The 9267-nt window shown below is 39.9% G+C and overlaps 1 pseudogene; it reads right to left on the bottom strand.

Annotated features, from left to right (window-relative positions):
• Window positions 1-8958: 8958 nt before the first annotated feature.
• On the bottom strand, window positions 8959-9066 carry LOC122430209 (annotated as a pseudogene).
• Window positions 9067-9267: the final 201 nt, after the last annotated feature.

Consider the following 9267-nt stretch of genomic DNA (forward strand, 5'->3'; position numbering starts at 1 on the left):
CTAAGATTTCATACCAAAAATGCTATTTGTTCACTGTGTATTCTCTTTATACTAAACCTGTTAATTGTAGAATTCAAAAAGCAATGGCAATGATTAATTTATTCTTTCTGTGTTCTATGTTAAAGGAAAGGAAGGCTAACATAAGAAGGAATATTATAGAAGCACTATAAATATATGGAGGACATACTGGATATCCTATAAAATGATCTCTGAGTAACAGAACAATCCACTTTCATTTCCTAGAAGCATATTGTGCTGGAGGTCATAAAATTTAAAACTGCCCAATTAGATTTTATATCAAGCAATACAATTTAGCCTTCTGTGGATCCATGAACTCTGGCTCACCAGGCATTAAACAGTCCTGCAAATCACTACATACAAGATGATTTGCATAGTATGCACATATTCTTATTAATTACTTCTTTAATGCTAATGTAATTAAGAACTGGCCGTAATATGTTGGGTCCTTATTTTAATTACAGTTATACATCCTGTAATAAGCTTAAAGACAGCCCCTTTTGAACCTACATGGCTTTATGATCAGAATTTTCCTTTTTATTTCTATGATTTCCATTTAATTGGTCTGTTCGTCACAGCTCAAATTTTAGATTTAGCTGTGATTAGGCCAAATGGCCAGAGAAGGCAATAGCAACCCACTCCAATACTCTCAATACTCTTGCCTGGAAACTCCCATGGACAGAGGAGCCATGGTAGCCTGCAGTCCATGGGGTCGTGAAGAGTCCGACACGACTGAGCGACTTCACTTTCCCTTTTCACTTTCATGCATTGGAGAAGGAAATGGCAACCCACTCCAGTGTTCTTGCCTGGAGAATCCCAGGGACGGAGGAGCCTGGTGGGCTGCCATCTATGGGGTCACACAGAGTCGGACACGACGGAAGCGACTTAGCAGCAGCAGCAGCAGGCCAAGTGGCACAGTGGTAAAGAATCTGCCTGCCGATGCAGGGACGCAAGAGACACGAGTTCGATTGCTTGGTTGGGAAGATCCCCTGGAGTCGGAAATGGCCCTCCAATATTCTTGCCTGGGAAATTTCCATGGACAGAGGAGCCTGGAAGCCTACAGTCCATGGGGTCACAAAGAGTCGGACAAGACTGAGCAACTGAGCACGGCATGCACAGGTGTAGCTAAATAGCCTTTATTCTCTTCTAGAAAGTTCCACCTAGTCACTATTTGTCTCAGGTACGTACTTAGGAAGGACACAGATAAAAGTGGATGCATCTGCAAATAAATAGATTGCATTTGTTCTCATAAACCATCAGCATTAATATGTTGGTGATTTGTTCTCTGTAGTCATATAATTTCACTGCTGAAAATTACATAACAGTCTTCCAAAACTGGTAGTAGACCAATACACTAAAACAATTTAGGTCTTTCTTCAAGGTCTGAGGTCATCAAAATGATCACATCTTTCATTCACCACACCATCTTCCAGGTGAGGGATGAAGTCAAGGAATCCACAAAAAAGGGATATGTCATTAGAAGAGAAAATTATTATTTCCAAACTATGCTTTTGGTATATCTTTTTTTCTTTGCTTACTTTGAAAAAAGAGTCCCCCAAAACTTTCAGGTGAATAGATTTTAAATGGTTCTAGGAATCTGTTCTGTTGAGACAATCTATCCAAATTTGGAAAACTATTCAATTTTACCTAAAGCAATGAAGCTTCTAAAGTAACCATGGCATATAAACACTCCTCTAGAAAAAATATTTCTAATTCATATTTCAACTTGAAAAAGAATATGTAGAAATTCAAAAGAAAAAACAATGGGGGAATAAGTCCATAAAAAATATTATTTTTGTATTAAATAAATATCTAAGGGTAACTCTGGGATCTGTATTTTTTAAATCTTGTTTACAAAATTGTCAAGATAAATAATGTTTTCAGGCATTTTTTAAAAAATCTTAGAGTAGGATAATATAGATAGAATTATTTTTGTGAGATTGTATGAAACTAAAAATTTAATGTGAATATTCAAGATGATCCAATGAATATTAAATAAAAGTTATAAATACATGCTACAAAATAAGTGAGCTTTGAAAACATTACACCACATGAAAAAATGAAAAAAAAGACCACAAACTGTATGATTCCATTTATTTAAAATGTGCAGAATAGGAAAATCCATAGGGCTTCCCTGGTAGCTCAGTCAGTAAAGAATCCACCCGTAATGTAGGAGATGGGGGTTCAATCCTTGGGTCAGGAAGATCCCCTGAAGAAGGAAATGGCAACCCACTCCAGTATTCTTGCCTGGAAACTATCCATGGACAGAGGAGCCTGGTGAGCTACAGTCCCTGGGGTCACAAGAGTCAGACACAACTTAGGAATTAAACCACTATGGAAAATTGATCAGTGCTGCCAGAAGTCCAGGCAAGAGATACAACAGGGCAAATGGGGAGTAGCTGCTACGGTATACAGGGTTACTTTTCAGGGTCATGAAAATGTTCTAAAATCAATGACGGTGATAGTTCCACAACTCTGCAAATATAACAGCTATTGAATTATACACTTAAAGTGGGTGAATTGTACGGTATTTAAAACATACATCAATAAAGCTAATATAATATAATTTCATTATATTAAAAACAGAAGCCTCACAAAATTTAGAGTGTTAATCTCTCCTACGAACTTCCCTGGTGGCTCAGATGGTCAAGAATCTGTCTGCCAGTGCAGGAGATGAAGAGACACTGGTTCGATCCCTGGCTTGGGAAGATGCCCTGGAGAAGGAAATGGCAACCCACTCCAGTACTGTTGCCTGGAGAATAACATGGACAGAGGAGCCTGCCAGGCTACAGTCCATGGGGTCACAAAGAGTCGGACATGACTGAGTGACCAACACTTTCTTCACCTTCAATCTCTGCTATGAGTAGGGAAACAATCACCTTGTAAGAGGACACTTGACAGTAAAGGTCAATGAATTTCCTTTTTAAACATCTTTAGATCAGAGTTACTAACATTTAGAACTTACTTTTTAAAGAGGAGGTGACCATCTTATGTACTGTCCCAGAAAAGGTGAAGTTGAATAGTGGAAATAATTACCTAAAACCCAAATAATTACCCCTGCATCCTGCTGTTGCAAAGGCAGGAGAGCTGCTCAGCATCTACGTTAAACCGATTATCCACTTGATCGGATTGTCCATTTCAGATTGATCACAACCACTCAACTATTGCTCACCTCTCTGGCTAGCTCTCTGTGATTCTAAATGCCATTTGTTTCCAGGTCCTCAGACACATTGCAATAAACTAACAACACACTCCAGCATGTGTTGCGAGGATATTCTTCCTGCCCATCTCATCGCACTTATAAAAACAGAGATTTACAATTCAACCCACAACTGAAATAAACCTAAAGAGCTCAAAGTGATGGATCTTTCACTCATATCAGAGAATTGTGTCTAGAAAATACAAAACAAAGTTAAATGAAACACCTAGGAACAGAGCCAGGAGCTGGTTTTACTAGCTGGTCCCCACCTAATGAAGAGCACAGGTGACAGGAAACATCTCAAAAGAAGTCAGTTTTATTCCTCTTGATAAATTCTTCAGGTATCATCTGTTTCATTTATGAGGCAGGGGAGCCAGGTCACAGAGGGTCTGAGCAATGAATTTACTGTTCTGTGAAACTAGAAATTAAGGCTCCTGTCTCAACTTCTTTTAGTAAGAAAACAATTTTTCCAAAAATTCTCAGATCAAGCCTACATGTTTACCATACTTTAATTTGGGGAGGTGAATGTATATAAATCCAGTAGTGGATTTTAAAATAGATGGAGAAATAGATAAATAAATAAGACTTGGAAGAAAAGCATATTAAAGGTAAAATGCAAGATCAGTTGAAAGTCAACCATCCAAAGCCAGGGCTGCTCATGCCACTGACTCGTGGGGAGGAGAGATATGTGTCAAAGACAGTACATGTCAAATGTAGTGGGACCCATCAGTCCGTTCTTAGCAATAAGGGAATATACACCATTGACTCAAACTAAGTCACTTGTCTGGTGATCCTGGCAGCAAATGTCAGAAAACGTTTCCCTCCACTTTATCTGTCGCTGACACTTGACCACAGTGTTTTTCTTTCTTCACCAGGGAGAAGAGAAAGTCAACTCTGTCATCTCACTGTAGGAGGTGGAGCTGTCAGGGGAATGATGGCAAAAGATACACATTTTGAAGATGATGGATTGCCCCCATTGAGTCTACACACTCACAGTTCAGAACATTTGGGACAGGCTATTATTATCCTAGTGTGATTCAGAGGGGACTCACTCTTCCCCCAACTTGGAAACAAGCTGAAAGCCTATGACATCCCATCCAGGGAAGACATATCTGGCTGTGCCCACCCAGGGATCTCTCAGATAGTTGGATGAGCATTTCTTCATTTCTGTGGCCTGAAAGAAGCAACTAGAGAGCTATTTGCAGAGGATGGGGAGTTTTGATTGTCACTGAGTTGGGTTAAATTTTTGCAGATGCCGCTATGGTACTGGGTAGGAAGGGAGTAAAGTAGAGATTCCTCTCCACCTCATTGCAGTCTTTGGGAATTTAGGAAGGTGAAGAAAATAAGCAGAAGATCTATGATGTTCCACAGAGAAGGTATAGGTATAAGAACAATGCCCACATATCCTAAGCTTCATTTCCCCCAGTAAAATCAGAGTATCAACTGCCACTGGAGCTCGGAAAGAGTACCTGCGGTGGGGTATGTGAGCAAGAAGGCTACAAATAATTCCATTAGATAATCAAGGGTACTGCAACTTGAGGGCTTCCTTGGGGGCTTAGTAGGGAAAGAAACATCTGCAATGCAGGAGACCCCAGTTCAGTCCCTGGGTCAGGAAGATCCTCTGGAAAAGGAAATAGCAACCCACTCCAGTATTCTTGCCTGGGAAACCCCATGGACAGAGGAACCTGGTGGGCTAGAGTCCATGGGGTCATAAGATCAGACAAAACTTAATGACTAAACCACCACCACTGTGATTTGGAGGCACAAGCTGAGCTAAAGGTACATTTGGAGAAAAGTCAGCCAATTATTCTGGCTCCATCAGACAGTGTTCTTAGACTGCACTTTCCCTTTTGTCAAATGGAAGAGACACAGGCCGAGGAAAGTGAGGGAATACTGAAGACATTGGTGATCTGAGATTAACAATAAAGTATGCTCACTCAGAGACAGCTATCTGTAATGGGCCACAGTCCTTGGAGTGCACTTAAACGATGAGCATCCTTTCTGTGAGAGATAGCTTCATATTATATATTACCAAGAGTCCCACCTATGACCACAAATTCTGCTTGCCTCATCTCTAGGCATTCTGAAAAGGACAAAAAAAGACCTTGCTGAAAGAGGTTACAATTATTCTTGACATTTTAGAATGCACCTCTACTGTGTTCAAAATGTTCCATCATAGGCTTTAAAATGTGAACTAGAACAGGAGTCCAACCTGAAGTCTTCTTTTGAAACAAGAGCTCACCTGTATCTGATTTTGCCTCAAATTCAAACAGATTTTAGCAACTAATTGAAAGGTCTTCATCTTACCCAACTGAAAAACATCAGCAACCTCTTTTAGCTTTACACTGGTTAACTTATGATTAAGAAGTGAAATGGGGAAATATGGACTTATTTTTTGTTAAGAGACTGTAAAGAAACATGTCACTCAGACTAGCTCTGGGTGCAAGCCTATTAATGATTCATGTTCTTCTTTATAGTTGCCTACATTCTCCATTTTTTCTTTAAAGGGCATATATTACTTTTCAGGGAAAAAAAAGAGTGGTCGAGAAAAGAGAAAGAAAGAAAAATATTACCCTTAGTCTTTACCTTGAAAAAGGAATGAGATTAAAATAGAAAGGCAAAATACCAGTGTTAACAGTGACTGACTTTAACAAGAAAGTAAGTGACAATTTTTTTTTCTTTCAACTCGTCTGGTATTTTTCAAATTTTCTACAAAGAATAAGTATTTTTAATTAGAAAGCACTTTGAGGAACAAAGGAAAACTGGAAAGAAAATGTTGCCTTATTCCGTTTTAATTGCCTGGAAATGAAAGTGAAGGCTGTAATTAAATAACTGAAAGAAAGCTGGGTGGACAGGTCCCACAAAGCTTACTGGAGGCAAATGGTAACAACTCAGCAGCATCTAACTGTGGCCAGCCTTGGTTGCTAGGCAGATCTCACCATCACCAAGCAGTGTGGATTTGAAAGCATCTGAAAGACTGTTCTCCCCTAAAAGAGTACCCATACCAGCCTGCCACTGTCTCTCATGTTCTTGCCAGAGTCCTTTCTTCAGCTTCTTGCAATGCATTCTCCAGAGTTCCCATTTAAACCAAACTGATCTTGAGAAGGGGACTAGCAGCCACCAGCAAATCAGAAAGGTAGAAGTTGCCATGAAAAGATCCCCAGTCTGGACCCAGGCTCCCATGCCAGGGTTTTCTCTAAGTCATAGTGAACTCTTGTGCACAATCTTTGACTTCATTTGGAAACAATTCCCACTTCTATAAAATGAAGGGGTGGTCTTAGAATTCCTTATGACACTTCCTATATCTAAATTCTGTCAGCATTCACTTCTCAGTTTAGATGGCTGCCACCTTGAGAAAACAAAGAACAGTGCTGAGGGAATAGATAATAAGATGAACACATGTTCAAGGGGGAAACAGAGGAAAAAGGAAAGATTCAAGAGCCTGGGATATTTCTGAGGATCTTGGTCAACACAAGAAAACTAGATGCTACCATATGCCCCCAAAGGAGATCATCTTCCCAAAGAAAAACTCGATTCACTTAAATTATTTTCTGATTCAGTCTTGATACTGAGTCAAGAGCCTCAGTTTAATGTCTAATCTCAAGAGACCATCGCATATTAAATGAGGTTTTTATTAAGTGACTCAGAAACTACTGAGAGTGATCATTCTATTAACATTCCTATAAGATGAAGATATTAAAAATATGTAGCTATTCTGTATGTTTATATAAGTGAGCTCCCAGCTCTCCTCCAGCTGATTGACAGAACAGGGCAACGTGGGGATCTTTCTAATCACAAATTCATCACAAATAAAAGTGAGTAGAAGATGTACACATAAACAGTAGGCTCTTCTGTGAGGAGAAGGGAAAGGTTTATTTATTCTCCTCTGTAGGAAACAAAGAGATTTATTAATGAGGAAAGAGAAAGGCAGTACCAGTTTAAAAGGGAATGAACCAAGGATATGAAGAAAAAAAGACAATTGTTTCCCTATCAGATGACCTTATTATTTCAGAAAAAAAAATATGTTCATGTTTTGAATGAATTTTATGTCATGACACAATTATCTTTCTAGGGAACTAATTCTGATAGCATGAAATGGATCAACATGGCATAAAATAAATCCTGCTGCTTTTAAATAGCTTTGGATCACTCTCTCGGACTCACAGCCAGCCTCTTACTGCTTGAATTGCAACACATTTTGCCCAGCAATGAAAACCGAAAATTTTTAAGTTTGATATTACCAAGTCCTCCTTTTCATTATCAAGTTTCCAACCCTGATTTGTCACAGTCCCACCGGTTAGACTTCTCCCCAACTAGATGAACTGAATTGTAAAAATTACTCAGTGGAAGCCGAAAGCTGAAAATGAATTGAGATGATTCATTCTGGAGGCCCTTGCTATTTTCAGACTTTTGGACAGAATTTCTGGCATTCAGAAGTAATAAATGAGCCTGAGTTGACACCTTGATTTGTTAACTCAGAAAAATCCACAGTCAGTCCCACTCTGGAATCATGTGGAGTTCAATGATGCAAAGGTGATGAAGATGAAAAAAAGTTGCATCACTTTTAAAATTTTAAAAGTCAATTTATCATCTGTGTTTTGACACACTTAGCCAGCAATATTCTTAAAGGATTCGTGAAGCAGATTACTAAGAATAATCGGTTACCCATATAGCCAGAATTTCTTTTAATTTATTACACATTTAGAAAAAATAAGCAAGCCAACCATTCCTCTAGAAGTAAAGTCTAAATAATAGATCAATAAGCACCTGACCAAACAATTGAGCTATAAGGTCAAAATCATAGTTAATCCTTGAAGGGAAGCAACAGATCAGCCACTTACAGGATATATTTTGAGTAGTTTTCCCAGCAGCACCAGTGACCTTAGACTGTTTTGTCTACTCTGTCATCAGTTTCTTCCCCTGACTAACCTGAATATTTATTAGATGGTAAAACAAGGGCCAGTGGAAGGTGTTGGGCACCGTGAATGACTGACAGAAGCACTGATCCAGAGAGGTGGTGCGACAGGCCACAGGTGTGACCTTAAGCCCTCAAAATCTTTCAGTATGCCACCAATCCTCAAAGTCTGCAGCACCATTCAAAGGCTATGGCAACCCACTCCAGTACTCTTGCCTGGAAAATTCCATGGACAGAGGAGCCTTGTAGGTTACAGTCCATGGGGTCACAAAGAGTCGGACACGACTGAGTGACTTCACTTCACCACACTTCACTTCATGGCAAGGAAACAATCCTCTGAAGACGGCAGTGTTAGAAATTTTGTTTGTTTGTTTGTTTAAAACTGTATTCATGTATTTATTTATTTGACAGCAGGGTGGGATTTATTTGTGGGCATGAGTAAGGCGGGGACAACACCACAGCTCTCCTGAGTGCAGGACCGGACATTTTTCCGGGAGCTGCCATTTGAGATGTGTTTGAGTCTGTAACCACCTGGGATGAACTGCTCTTCTGCCACCGTGTTTCCAGATTCATCCTCACTACACTCAGTAAATCTCCACTTCTTAGAGATGTGGATTTCTGCACAGACAGAGAACTTGAACTTGGCCCTGTGTAGGGCCTTAATCACATGCTCTTTGATCTGCAGCTTGTTATAGATGGGCATTATATCTCGGCCAATGAGGACCCTGCTCACCGTGCCCGGGGGCTTTCCAAAGGCACCACACAGACCTGTCTGGAGCCTACGTTAGGGCCAGCATGAGGCCATACGTGAATATCTACAGGAAAGGGCTATCTCCAAGGTCCCTAAGGGAACCCCTAAAGCCACAGGCTGCAAATACTACCAAGACGGCTACTGTTTGTAGGAATGCAATGGCTACGATGGAATTTGTTTAAAACTTTTCCTTTTTTCAAGTGATCTCTGTAGACTTTTTTGAAGTGTGCCAAAATAAATCGAGAGCCAGAAATTGGTTGGTTTTTCCAGCACTAATAACAGTATACGGAGCTAACACCTCCAGAGTGCCTACATGTGCCAGATAGTCTTCTCAGTGGCTTGTGTATATTAACACACAGCTCATGCCAACAACACCTGTTCTTG

Source organism: Cervus canadensis, chromosome 28, assembly GCF_019320065.1.
Source record: "Cervus canadensis isolate Bull #8, Minnesota chromosome 28, ASM1932006v1, whole genome shotgun sequence".
Classification (NCBI taxonomy): domain Eukaryota; kingdom Metazoa; phylum Chordata; class Mammalia; order Artiodactyla; family Cervidae; genus Cervus; species Cervus canadensis.